This window comes from Salmo salar, chromosome 05 (assembly GCF_965601325.2).
Source record: "Salmo salar chromosome 05, fSalSal1, whole genome shotgun sequence".
NCBI lineage: Eukaryota > Metazoa > Chordata > Actinopteri > Salmoniformes > Salmonidae > Salmo > Salmo salar.
Genome location: NC_138295.1, coordinates 87,086,077 through 87,100,510, shown reverse-complemented (window position 1 = coordinate 87,100,510; position 14,434 = coordinate 87,086,077).

The following is a 14,434-nucleotide window of genomic DNA, read 5'->3' as shown; positions in this document are numbered from 1 at the left end:
AGCTTCCTACATTGGTAACACCAAAGTTAAAGTTTGGTAGCAAGGTCCAGCTAGTCAAAATGTTGCAAACATTTGAGCAGAGTTAAGTACCTAGGCCAGGCCTACTCTACTCTACTCAAACGTTTGTAACATTATATAGTCTATTAGTATATAGTCTCGGTTAATGATATTTGATGTTCATTAATGTTTTGGATATGTGTACTAAATAGCCCTCTACTTTTTTTATTTTCAAGGCACAAACACCAGTGAATGGAGACAGCATCTGGTGTTGATCTCGGAGCCCCAGCGCTGCCTGTTCACCGGCCCTAAACACTACCTTTGCCCCCAGTACTGACTGGTGATCGGCCCCCAGCGCATCTCCCGCACTGAGTTGCAGTGCAGATTTAGAAACAATCTAGTAGCAGGGGTGTGATCTCCTCAGCGATGCCACAGAGCAGCAGCAGTAGTAGCAGGGGTGTGATCTCCTCTGAGATGCCACAGAGCAGCAGCAGTAGTAGCAGGGGTGTGATCTCCTCAGCGATGCCACAGAGCAGCAGCAGTAGTAGCAGGGGTGTGATCTCCTCAGCGATGCCACAGAGCAGCAGCAGTAGTAGCAGGGGTGTGATCTCCTCAGCGATGCCACAGAGCAGCAGCAGTAGTAGCAGGGGTGTGATCTCCTCTGAGATGCCACAGAGCAGCAGCAGTAGTAGCAGGGGTGTGATCTCCTCAGCGATGCCACAGAGCAGCAGCAGTAGTAGCAGGGGTGTGATCTCCTCTGAGATGCCTCAGAGCAGCAGCAGTAGTAGCAGGGGTGTGATCTCCTCTGAGATGCCACAGAGCAGCAGCAGTAGTAGCAGGGGTGTGATCTCCTCTGAGATGCCACAGAGTAGTAGCAGGGGTGTGATCTCCTCTGAGATGCCACAGAGCAGCAGCAGTAGTAGCAGGGGTGTGATCTCCTCTGAGATGCCACAGAGCAGCAGCAGTAGTAGCAGGGGTGTGATCTCCTCAGCGATGCCACAGAGCAGCAGCAGTAGTAGCAGGGGTGTGATCTCCTCAGCGATGCCACAGAGCAGCAGCAGTAGTAGCAGGGGTGTGATCTCCTCTGAGATGCCACAGAGCAGCAGCAGTAGTAGCAGTAGTAGCAGGGGTGTGATCTCCTCAGCGATGCCACAGAGCAGCAGCAGTAGTAGCAGGGGTGTGATCTCCTCAGCGATGCCACAGAGCAGCAGCAGTAGTAGCAGGGGTGTGATCTCCTCAGCGATGCCACAGAGCAGCAGCAGTAGTAGCAGGGGTGTGATCTCCTCTGAGATGCCACAGAGCAGCAGCAGTAGTAGCAGGGGTGTGATCTCCTCAGCGGTGCCATTGACTTGTTTATTGTGTTATTGGCTTGTTTATTGTTTACTCCATGTGTAACTCTGTGTTGTTGTCTGTGTCACACTGCTTTGCTTTAGACTCTGACAGAGCTCCAGAGTTCCTCTGTGGAGATGTGAGAATCTTCCAGAAGGACAACCATCTCTGCAGCAGTCCCCCAATCAGGCCTTTATGGTAGAGTGGCCAGACGGAAGCCACTCCTCAGTAAAAGGTACATGACAGCCTGGATGCCAAGCGTCACTTCTGTAGGAAACTTGGCACCATACCTACGGTGAAGCATGGTGGTGGCAGCATCATGATGTGGGGATGTTTTTCAGTGGCAGGGACTGGGAGACTAGTCAGGATTAAGGGAAAGATGAATGGAGCAAAGTACAGAGAGATCCTTGATGAAAACCTGCTCCAGAGCGCTTGAGACCTCAGACTGGGGCGAAGGTTCACTTTCCAACAGGACAACAACCCTAAGCACACAGCCAAGACAACGCATCAGTGGCTTCGGGACAAGTCTCTGAATGTCCTTGAGTGGCCCTGCCAGAGCCTAGACTTGAACCCGATCTAACAACTCTGGAGAGACCTGAAAATAGCTGTGCAGCGACGCTCCCCATCCAACCTGACAGAGCTTGAGAGTATGTGCAGAGAACAACGGGAGAAACTCCTCAAATACAGGTGTGCCAGGCTTGTACCATCATACCCAAGAAGACTCAAGGCTGTAATCGCTGCCAAAGGTGCTTCCACAAAGTACTGAGTAAAGGGTCTGAATACTTACAGTTGAAGTCGGAAGTTTACATACACCTAGGTTGGAGTCATTAAAGCTCATTTTTCAACCACTCCACAAATTTCTTGTTAACAAACTATAGTTTTGGCAAGTCGATTAGGATATCTACCTTGTGCATGACACAAGACATTTTTCCAACAATTGTTTACAGACAGATTATTTCACTTATAATTCACTGTATCACAATTCCAGTGGGTGAGAAGTTTACATACACTAAGTTGACTGTGCCTTTAAACAGCTCGGAAAATTCCAGAAAATGGTGTTATGGTTTTAGAAGCTTCTGATAGGCTAATTGACATCATTTGAATATATTTGAGGTGTACCTGTGGATGTATTTCAAGGCATACCTTCAAACCCAGTGCCTCTTTGCTTGACCTCAAGGGAAAATCAAAAGAAATCAGCCAAGACCTCAGGAAAAAATTGTAGACCTCCACAAGTCTGGTTCATCCTTGGGAGCAATTTCCAAACACCTGAAGGTACCACGTTCATCTGTACAAAAAATAGTACGCAAGTATAAACGCCATGGGACCACTCAGCCGACATACCACTCAGGAAGGAGACGCGTTCTGTCTCCTAGAGATGAACGTACTTTGGTGCGAAAAGTGCAGATCAATCCCAGAACAACAGCAAAGGACCTTGTGAAGATGCTGGAGGAAACAGGTACAAAAGTATCTATTTCCACAGTAAAACGAGTTCTATGTCGACATAACCTGAAAGGCCGCTCAGCAAGGAAGAAGCCACTGCTCCAAAACCGCCATAAAAAAGCCAGACTACGGTTTGCAACTGCACATGGGGACAAAGATCGTACTTTTTGGAGAAATGTCCTCTGGTCTGATGAAACACAAATAGAACTGTTTGGCCATAATGACCATCATTATGTTTGGAGGAAAAAGGGGGAGGCTTGCAAGCCGAAAAACACCATCCCAACCGTGAAGCACGGGGGTGGCAGCATCATGTTGTGGGGGTGCTTTGCTGCAAGAGGGACTGGTGTACTTCACAAAATAGATAGCATCATGAGGCAGGAAAATGATGTGGATATATTGAAGCAACATCTCAAGACATCAGTCAGGAAGTTAAAGCTTGGTTGCAAATGGGTCTTCCAAATGGACAATGACCCCAAGCATACTTCCAAAGTTGTGGCAAAATGGCTTAAGGACAACAAACTCAAGGTACTGGAGTGGCCATCACAAAGCCCTGACCTCAATCATAGAAAATTTGTGGGCAGAACTAAAAAAGCGTGTGCGAGCAAGTAGGCCTACAAACCTGACTCAGTTACACCAACTCTGTCAGGAGGAATGGGCCAAAATTCACCCAGCTTATTGTGCGAAGGTTGTGGAAGGCTACCCGAAACGTTTGATCCAAGTTAAACAATTTAAAGGCAATGCTACCAAATACTAATTGAGTGTATGTAAACTTCTAACCCACTGGGAATGTGATGAAAGACATAGAAGCTGAAATAAATCATTCTCTCTACTAAGATTCTGACATTTCACATTCTTAAAATTAAGTGGTGATCCTAACTGACCTAAGACGGGGAATTTTTAATATGATTAAATGTCAGGAATTGTGAAAAACTGAGTTTAAATGTATTTGGCTAAGGTGTATGTAAACTTCCAACTTCAACTGTATGTAAATGTAATATTTCAGTTTTTTTATTTTATCAATTTGCTAAAATATTGTCTAAAAACTGTTTTTGCTTTGTCATAATGGAGTATTGTTTGTAGATTGATGAGGGGAAAAAACTTTAATAAATGTTAGAATAAGGCAGTAACATAACAAAAAGTGGAATGCATTGTATACACAATTCATGCCTCAGTTGACTCAAGGGTTGAAAATCTATTTTATCCTGTCTCCCCCCTTTCATCTACACTAATTCAAGTGGATTTAACAAGTCACATCAATAATTGATCATAGCTTTCACCTGGATTCACCTGGTCATGAAAGAGCAGGTGTTCTTAATGTTTTGTACACTCGGTGTTTGTTGGATTTATTCTTCTGGGGAGTGCCAATATGGATGATCGTTGGCTTCAAAGCCTTTCATTGGCCAATACATAGCATCAGCAATCCAAGGTTTATATACATCATTGGTTGTCATACACAGCCTAAAGCTAACCAACATCCTGATACAGCCGTGCTATTCTAGGAGATAAACCAAAGGCTATAATTATGCTATTTGTAGCATATACCCAATGTTGCTAGTCTAGGAGATAAACCAAAGGCTATAATTATGCTATTTGTAGCATATACCCAATGTTGCTAGTCTAGGTGATAAACCAAAAGCTAGAACTATGCTATTTGTAGCCTGACTGCATGTGTGTAATTTAATGTGAAAGGGACATATGAAAGTCTATATCTGCTGTATGACAGTCAGCTCACCTCTCAATCTTTTGATCTCTTAGAATTAGAAAACCAGACATTAAACTCCATTAGGAGCACATCATCCTCGACATCATGAAGTAAACTTTACAAAGTACACAAGTGCTAGTGTGCAAGTGTAGATTCGAGTTCACAGGTTACAGTACATCATTGGCCTAATACCATAATCTAACCCTGCTGTGTTCACTGGTTACAGTACATAATTGGTCTAAAACCATAATCTAACCCTTCTGTGCTCACTGGTTACAGTACATCACTGGTCTAATACCATAATCTAACCCTGCTGTGTTCACTGGTTACAGTACATCATTGGTCTAATACCATAATCTAACCCTGCTGTGTTCACTGGTTACAGTACATCACTGGTCTAATACCATAATCTAACCCTGCTGTGTTCACTGGTTACAGAACATCATTGGCCTAATACCATAATCTAACCCTGCTGTGTTCACTGGTTACAGAACATCATTGGCCTAATACCATAATCTAACCCTGCTGTGTTCACTGGTTACAGTACATCATTGGTCTAATACCATAATCTAACCCTGCTGTGTTCACTGGTTACAGTACATCATTGGCCTAATACCATAATTTAACCCTGCTGTGTTCACTGGTTACAGTACATCATTGGTCTAATACCATAATCTAACCCTGCTGTGTTCACTGGTTACAGTACATCATTGGTCTAATACCATAATCTAACCCTGCTGTGTTCACTGGTTACAGTACATCATTGGCCTAATACCATAATTTAACCCTGCTGTGTTCACTGGTTACAGTACATCATTGGTCTAATACCATAATCTAACCCTGCTGTGTTCACTGGTTACAGTACATCACTGGTCTAATACCATAATCTAACCCTGCTGTGTTCACTGGTTACAGTACATCACTGGTCTAAAACCATAATCTAACCCTGCTGTGTTCACTGGTTACAGTACATCATTGGTCTAATACCATAATCTAACCCTGCTGTGTTCACTGGTTACAGTACATCACTGGTCTAATACCATAATCTAACCCTGCTGTGTTCACTGGTTACAGTACATCACTGGTCTAAGACCGTAATCTAACCCTGCTGTGTTTACTGGTTACAGTACATCATTGGTCTAATACCATAATCTAACCCTGCTGTGTTCACTGGTTACAGTACATCATTGGTCTAAGACCGTAATCTAACCCTGCTGTGTTCACTGGTTACAGTACATCATTGGTCTAATACCATAATCTAACCCTGCTGTGTTCACTGGTTACAGTACATCACTGGTCTAAAACCATAATCTAACCCTGCTGTGTTCACTGGTTACAGTACATCATTGGTCTAATACCATAATCTAACCCTGCTGTGTTCACTGGTTACAGTACATCACTGGTCTAATACCATAATCTAACCCTGCTGTGTTCACTGGTAACAGTACATCACTGGTCTAAGACCGTAATCTAACCCTGCTGTGTTCACTGGTTACAGTACATCACTGGTCTAAAACCATAATCTAACCCTGCTGTGTTCACTGGTTACAGTACATCATTGGTCTAATACCATAATCTAACCCTGCTGTGTTCACTGGTTACAGTACATCACTGGTCTAATACCATAATCTAACCCTTCTGTGTTCACTGGTTACAGTACATCATTGGTCTAAAACCGTAATCTAACCCTGCTGTGTTCACTGGTTACAGTACATCATTGGTCTAATACCATAATCTAACCCTGCTGTGTTTACTGGTTACAGTACATCATTGGTCTAAAACCGTAATCTAACCCTGCTGTGTTCACTGGTTACAGTACATCACTGGTCTAATACCATAATCTAACCCTGCTGTGTTCACTGGTTACAGTACATCATTGGTCTAAGACCGTAATCTAACCCTGCTGTGTTCACTGGTTACAGTACATCATTGGTCTAATACCATAATCTAACCCTGCTGTGTTCACTGGTTACAGTACATCACTGGTCTAATACCATAATCTAACCCTGCTGTGTTCACTGGTTACAGTACATCATTGGTCTAAGACCGTAATCTAACCCTGCTGTGTTCACTGGTTACAGTACATCACTGGTCTAAAACCATAATCTAACCCTTCTGTGTTCACTGGTTACAGTACATCATTGGTCTAATACCATAATCTAACCCTGCTATGTTCACTGGTTACACTACATCATTGGTCTAAAACCAGATTCTAACTTTGCTGTGTTCTCTTGGCTATAGAGGTGCGTCACTTTGGAAAAGGTGGGTTTGAAAAAGCCCAGAAAAGGGTGGGCAAAGGTCGGCCATCCTACAGGTCCTTTGTCGTGTCGTTCCAAGAGGAATTCTCCCTCCCTCCCTCCCTCCCTCCCTCCCTCCCTCCCTCCCTCCCTCCCTCCCCCCTCCCCCCTCCCCTCCTCCTCCTCCTCCGTCAGAACAGCCAGACCTGAGAGAGATTATAATACCCATAAAAACACAAAAATGGTTACAATGGTTTTTCCGCCATTAATTTGATAAAAAAAATCTAATGAATAACTTTTGATGTTGGCTTACCTTGGCTGTGGCGGATTTAGGCATAGGTGACATGGGCAGCCGCCCATGGCTTCATTTTGCCGTGGGAACGCCCGATGAAAAAATACAAAAATGTAATAAAAAATTAAATAAAACGATGAAGAAAAAGAATATTCTGAATATTCTGAATTTGCACGATCGGTTTTCTATTGCTCATTTGCACGTCACATCAATGATATCATGTCACCGTGTGGGACTGTGTGTCAATTAACCTTGTCGGAGTGGGCGCCTTGATTCTAGTTTGTGAGCTTGGCAGGCTACTGCCTGGGAAGGTCTCCCACTCAGAAGTACGAGATGGAGAGGGGGTAGATTGACCTCAGATTGACCCCTTCTTTTTGATATTTATGAGTCTTATTATTTCGCCCAGGGAGCCATACAAGCGAGAACCGCCACTGCCTTGGCGTAACATTTTGCTAACCGTATAATTGTCACGTCCTGACCATAGAGAGCTCTTATTTTCTATGGTAGAGTAGGTCAGGGCGTGACCATAGAGAGCTCTTATTTTCTATGGTAGAGTAGGTCAGGGCGTGACTGGGGGGGGTTTATTCTAGTTTTATTTTTCTATGTTGTTTGGTTCTAGTTTCTGTTTTTCTATGTTGGGTTTTTTGGATGATCCCCAATTAGAGGCAGCTGGTCATCGTTGTCTCTAATTGGGGATCATATTTAAGTAGTTGTTTTTCCCACCTTTGTTTGTGGGAGATTATTTTGAGTTAGTGCATGCAGCACCTCTTCGTCACGGTTTGTTGTTTTGTTTATGGTTTATTGTATGTCTTGCATAGTTTCACATTAAAATAAAATATGTGGAACGATATTCACGCTGCGCCCTGGTCCGTTCCTACACACAGTCGTGACAATAATTCTCGCTTGGACAAGGTGAGTTTTATCAATATATGCAATGCTAATTATTGATCAAAGTTACCTTGTCTGTGAGAGATTTGAGCAGTTATCAAAACGTTATGCCAGGGTAAGCCTACACCAAACACAGACCTTATATGAAGAAGTTCTAAAATCCCAGATGGAAGAATCAATGGTGGAAAAACGATTGGAACCATTTCTGGGTTTTATGACTTATACTGTGGTACTCAATTGCCAACCTTTTACTTAGGCATCTTAAAACACTTTACAAGATATTCTTAACTGACTTGCCTAGTTAAATAAAATAAAAAATAAAATTACAAGTATCATCCGATCCGACTATCACCTATCAATTATGGATACCGCACCCTTACTCCCACCTCTCACTGGAGCTGGCTACACACAGGGATGTACAGACTGGTGGCTTGTTAACCAACACTGGAGCTGGCTACACAGGGATGTACAGACTGGTGGCTTGTTAACCAACACTGGAGCTGGCTAGACACAGGGATGTACAGACTGGTGGCTTGTTAACCAACACTGGAGCTGGCTACACACAGGGATGTACAGACTGGTGGCTTGTTAACCAACACTGGAGCTGGCTACACACAGGGATGTACAGACTGGTGGCTTGTTAACCAACACTGGAGCTGGCTACACACAGGGATGTACAGACTGGTGGCTTGTTAACCAACACTGGAGCTGGCTACACACAGGGATGTACAGACTGGTGGCTTGTTAACCAACACTGGAGCTGGCTACACACAGGGATGTACAGACTGGTGGCTTGTTAACCAACACTGGAGCTGGCTACACAGGGATGTACAGACTGGTGGCTTGTTAACCAACACTGGAGCTGGCTACACACAGGGATGTACAGACTGGTGGCTTGTTAACCAACACTGGAGCTGGCTAGACACAGGGATGTACAGACTGGTGGCTTGTTAACCAACACTGGAGCTGGCTACACACAGGGATGTACAGACTGGTGGCTTGTTAACCAACACTGGAGCTGGCTACACACAGGGATGTACAGACTGGTGGCTTGTTAACCAACACTGGAGCTGGCTACACACAGGGATGTACAGACTGGTGGCTTGTTAACCAACACTGGAGCTGGCTACACACAGGGATGTACAGACTGGTGGCTTGTTAACCAACACTGGAGCTGGCTACACACAGGGATGTACAGACTGGTGGCTTGTTAACCAACACTGGAGCTGGCTACACACAGGGATGTACAGACCAACAAAACTCACAAGTGTACAACTTTGGGGCAAAACAGACGGGGTTGGCTTACAATCAAAGGATTATTGACAACATGTAAACTGTATCCAAATGTTTATTAAAAACAAATACATTTGCAAAAGGGCACTTGTCTCAAATACATCATTACAGTAGTTGGTTGGTTAGCTAGCTAGCAATTTTTTTGCCATATTAGCATAGAGGTGACATCAGTCAAAACACCTCAAGACAAGATACAAAAAGCTGAAACAAGCCATCTACGATTCCCCACACGTGACATCTTGTCATTGTTGCTAGCTATCTGACCACTCAGGGTGGTTTGGTTTTGGGGTTGGTTTGGCACGGGGGTAAGATGGGGTTGAATTCAATTCACTGTTGTTCTATGTTCTATGGTGTTCTACTTGCATCGTTCAAACAGGGAGAGGCCCTGCTGGTGGGTCTAATGACCATATTGGAATGAGCCAAGTTGTAGTTCCTCACCTGGAAAAGAGGCGTTTGCTTATCTAAAAGGGCGAGAAACCAGAAAACAAAGTGCTTGGGGAAGGTCCTGCATTTTTGCATTGTCACGCCTCAGGTGACCCAGATGAGAAGAACAGAAACAGAATCCTGTTTAAAAGAACTGTTAACACCAGAATCATGTTTAAAAAAATGATTGTTCAAAATAGAATCCCGTTGAAGATCTTGCATATGGGTCTTTCTATAAATAATGTGGCCAATGTGTGACATTGGGATCAACATTTCAAACAAATAAAAATGATTTTTATGCAGTTCCACCTTTAGAGGAATAAAAGTGAATGCATGCTAACTGACCCTTAACTCCACCTATACAACAACAGTCCTAGGACTATACATCCTTTAAGCAGGCTTCATACAGACATGTCATACAGACATTCACAAGTCAAATTCAAGGACTTTCATCATTGTAATTTTCAAGGACCTTAATGTTATATAATAATCTATATAATTGTACCTAAAAAGTAGCCCATTACCACTTTAAGAATAATGTATTTTTTAGGCCTTGCCAATGCATTGATATTCAAATGATTATTACATTCTAAAATATGCGAGAATAATGTGGACTTGCCTGACTAAATAGATTGGACGCATGGCGATGTTTCTGTAGCATATGTGGAGGACGCAGGTACACATAATGGAGGTAGCATTAATCTCACCGTTTCAATTTCACCATTTCTGAGATCTCTATACAGAAAACTGTCCGATAGGTGCAGTGAAATGTGTTGTTTTACAAGGTCAGCCATAGTAGTATGGAGCCCCTGAAGCAAATTAGGGTTGAGTGCTTAGCTCAAGGGCACAGACAGATGTTTTACCTTGTTGGCTTGGGGATTCAACGCTCTAACCTGCTGCCCCAGTCTTTGTATTAATAGATAATTCAATTCCTCTCAATTCCACGTTTGGGTACATTCCAATAATGGAATTCCCAATTCAATATTATCCCCCAGAATTCCACAAATTCAAATTCAATTCCCTCAGACTTTCAGGATGATCATGTCACTGTTCAGACATCCTAGTTATACTGGAAATATAGAAATACAGGTTAAAATGATTTAAAACAAATTTGGCAGTAAAATGTTACTACTAAGTGCATTAATTCCATTAACTGGAAACACGTGCATCCAATTTCCTTTGATCATCCTTGAGACATCAATTCAATTCCATAATAACATATTTTTAGAATTCCAATTCAAAGTCTTTGTCTAAACATTCTAATTCTAAATAAATTCCTTAACTTGAAGATTGTTGAAATTAGAATTGAATTTAGTGTAAATTCTCCACTTCATTAGTGGATTAAATAATTGACTTGGAATTTGAAATTAAATTGTAATTGACCCCAACCATGCTATGTATACTTATACTATGTAACAGATAAGATAGTACTTCATTAATTGCACCAGTCAATACATACAGTGCCTTCAGAAAGTATTCATACCCCTTGACTTATTCCACATTTTGTTGTTACAGCCTGAAATAAAAATCGATTAAAAATGGATTGTTTTCATTCAGCTGTGTACACACAATACCCTATAATGACCAAGAGAAAACATGTTTTTAGATATGTTTGCAAATTTATTGAAAATTAAAAAGATATCTAATTTACATAAGCAGCTCAGCTGCATCCAATTTCCTTTGATCATGCTTGAGTTATCACCACAACTTGATTGGAGTCCACCTATTGCCAATTCAGTTGCTTGGACATGATTTAGAAAGAAACACACCTGACTATATAAGGTCCCACCGTTGACATTGCATTTCAGAGCAGAAACTATACCAAGTCCAAGTAACTGTCTGTAGCTCTCTGAGATAAGGCATATATCTGGGGAAGGGTATAAAACAATTTCTAGAGTGTTGAAAGTTTCCAAGAGCACAGTGGTCTCCGTCACTGGAATATGGAACTACATAGGCTCTGCCTAGAGCTGGTCGTCCGACCAAACTGAGCAACCGGGCAAGAAAGACCGTGGTCAGAGAGGTGACCAAGAACCCAATGACCACTCTGACAGAACTACAGAGTTCCTTGGCGGAAATGGGAGAACCTTCCAGAAAGACAACAGTCTCTACAGCACTTCACCAATCTCTGCTTTATGGGAGAGTAGCCAGAAAGATGCCATTCCAGAGAAAGGCACATGACGGCATGCCTGGAGTTTACATAAAGGCATGTGAAAGACTGAGAGCATAAGGCAAAAGATTCAGTGATCTGATGAGACAAAAATGTATCTCTTTGCCCTGAATGCAAAGCTCTATGTCTGGAGAAAACCAGGCACAACTCATTACCCGTCTAACACCATCCCTGCAGGGAAGCATGGTGGTGGCAGCCTCATGCTATGGGGATGCTTTTCAGCGGCAGGGACTGGGAGACTGGTAAGGATAGAGGGAACAATGAATAGAGCTAAATACAGGCAAATCCCCGATGATAACCTACTTCAGAGTGCAACAGACCTTCGACTGGGAGATTTACGTTCTAACAGGACAGTGACCTGAAGCATACAGCTAAAGCAACGCTGGAAGGGCTTCAGAACAAGAATGTGAAAGTCATTGAGTGGCCCAGCCAAAGCCCAGACTTGAATCCCATTGAAAATCTGTGGAAAGACTTGAAGATTGCTGTTCTCTGCTAATCCCCATCTGACTTAACAGAGCATGAGAAAATCTGCAAGGAACAATGGGAGAAAATCCTCAAATACAGATGTGCAAAGCTGATACAGACATCCCCATGACGACTCAAAGCTGTAATCGCCGCCAACTGTGCTTCTACAAAGTATTGACTCAGGTGTGAATACGTACAATATTTTCCACACTTTGTTATGCTACAGCCTTATTCTAAAATGTATTACACATTTGTTTAAATCCATTTTAGATACCCCATAATGACAAAGCGAAAACAGGTTTTTAGAAATGTTTGAAAATGTATTAAAAATAAAATCAGAAATATATTATTTACATAAGTATTCAGACCCTTTGCTAAGAGACTCAAAAATGAGCTCAGGTGCATCCTGTTTCCATTGATCATCCTTGAGATGTTTCTACAACTTGATTTTAGTCCTCCTGTGGTAAATTCAATTGATTGGACATGATTTGGAAAGGCACACACCTATCTATATGAGGTCCCACAGTTGACAGTGCATGTCAGTGTAAAAAATAAGCAATGAGGTCGAAGGAATTTTCCGGAGAGCTCCGAGGACAGGATTGTGTTGAGGCACAATGGGGGTAGAAACTCAAACTATGGGGGAAGAAACTCAAACTATGGGGGTAGTAACTCAAACTATGGGGGTAGTAACTCAAACTATGGGGGTAGTAACTCAAACTATGGGGGTAGTAACTCAAACTATGGGGGTAGTAACTCAAACTATGGGGGCAGTAACTCAAACTATGGGGGCAGTAACTCAAACTATGGGGGCAGTAACTCAAACTATGGGGGCAATTGGAATGCATCTCCTGTGTCGTTGTTGTTGTTTTTGTGAAAGATATTTGATTTTATTATTTATGTTAGTCTATGTCTGAATAGATTATGAAAATGATCGTGTCATGGACGTAGCTGTTACAGATACAGTGCCTTGCGAAAGTATTCGGCCCCCTTGAAGTTTTCAACCTTTTGCCACATTTCAGGCTTCAAACATAAAGATATAAAACTGTCATTTTTTGTGAAGAATCAACAACAAGTGGGACACAATCATGAAGTGGAACGAAATTCATTGGATATTTCAAACTTTTTTAACAAATAAAAAACTGAAAAATTGGGCGTGCAAAATTATTCAGCCCCCTTAAGTTAATACTTTGTAGCGCCACCTTTTGCTGCGATTACAGCTGTAAGTCGCTTGGGGTATGTCTCTATCAGTTTTGCACATCGAGAGACTGAAATTTTTGCCCATTCCTCCTTGCAAAACAGCTCGAGCTCAGTGAGGTTGGATGGAGAGCGTTTGTGAACAGCAGTTTTCAGTTCTTTCCACAGATTCTCGATTGGATTCAGGTCTGGACTTTGACTTGGCCATTCTAACACCTGGATATGTTTATTTGTGAACCATTCCATTGTAGATTTTGCTTTATGTTTTGGATCATTGTCTTGTTGGAAGACAAATCTCCGTCCCAGTCTCAGGTCTTTTGCAGACTCCATCAGGTTTTCTTCCAGAATGGTCCTGTATTTGGCTCCAGCCATCTTCCCATCAATTTTAACCATCTTCCCTGCCCCTGCTGAAGAAAAGCAGGCCCAAACCATGATGCTGCCACCACCATGTTTGACAGTGGGGATGGTGTGTTCAGGGTGATGAGCTGTGTTGCTTTTACGCCAAACATAACGTTTTGCATTGTTGCCAAAAAGTTATATTTTGGTTTCATCTGACCAGAGCACCTTCTTCCACATGTTTGGTGTGTCTCCCAGGTGGCTAGTGGCAAACTTTAAATGACACTTTTTATGGATATCTTTAAGAAATGGCTTTCTTCTTGCCACTCTTCCATAAAGGCCAGATTTGTGCAGTATACGACTGATTGTTGTCCTATGGACAAAGTCTCCCACCTCAGCTGTAGATCTCTGCAGTTCATCCAGAGTGATCATGGGCCTCTTGGCTGCATCTCTGATCAGTCTTCTCCTTGTATGAGCTGAAAGTTTAGAGGGACGGCCGGGTCTTCGTAGATTTGCAGTGGTCTGATACTCCTTCCATTTCAATATTATCGCTTGCACAGTGCTCCTTGGGATGTTTAAAGCTTGGGAAATCTTTTTGTATCCAAATCCGGCTTTAAACTTCTCCACAACAGTATCTCGGACCTGCCTGGTGTGTTCCTTGTTCTTCATGA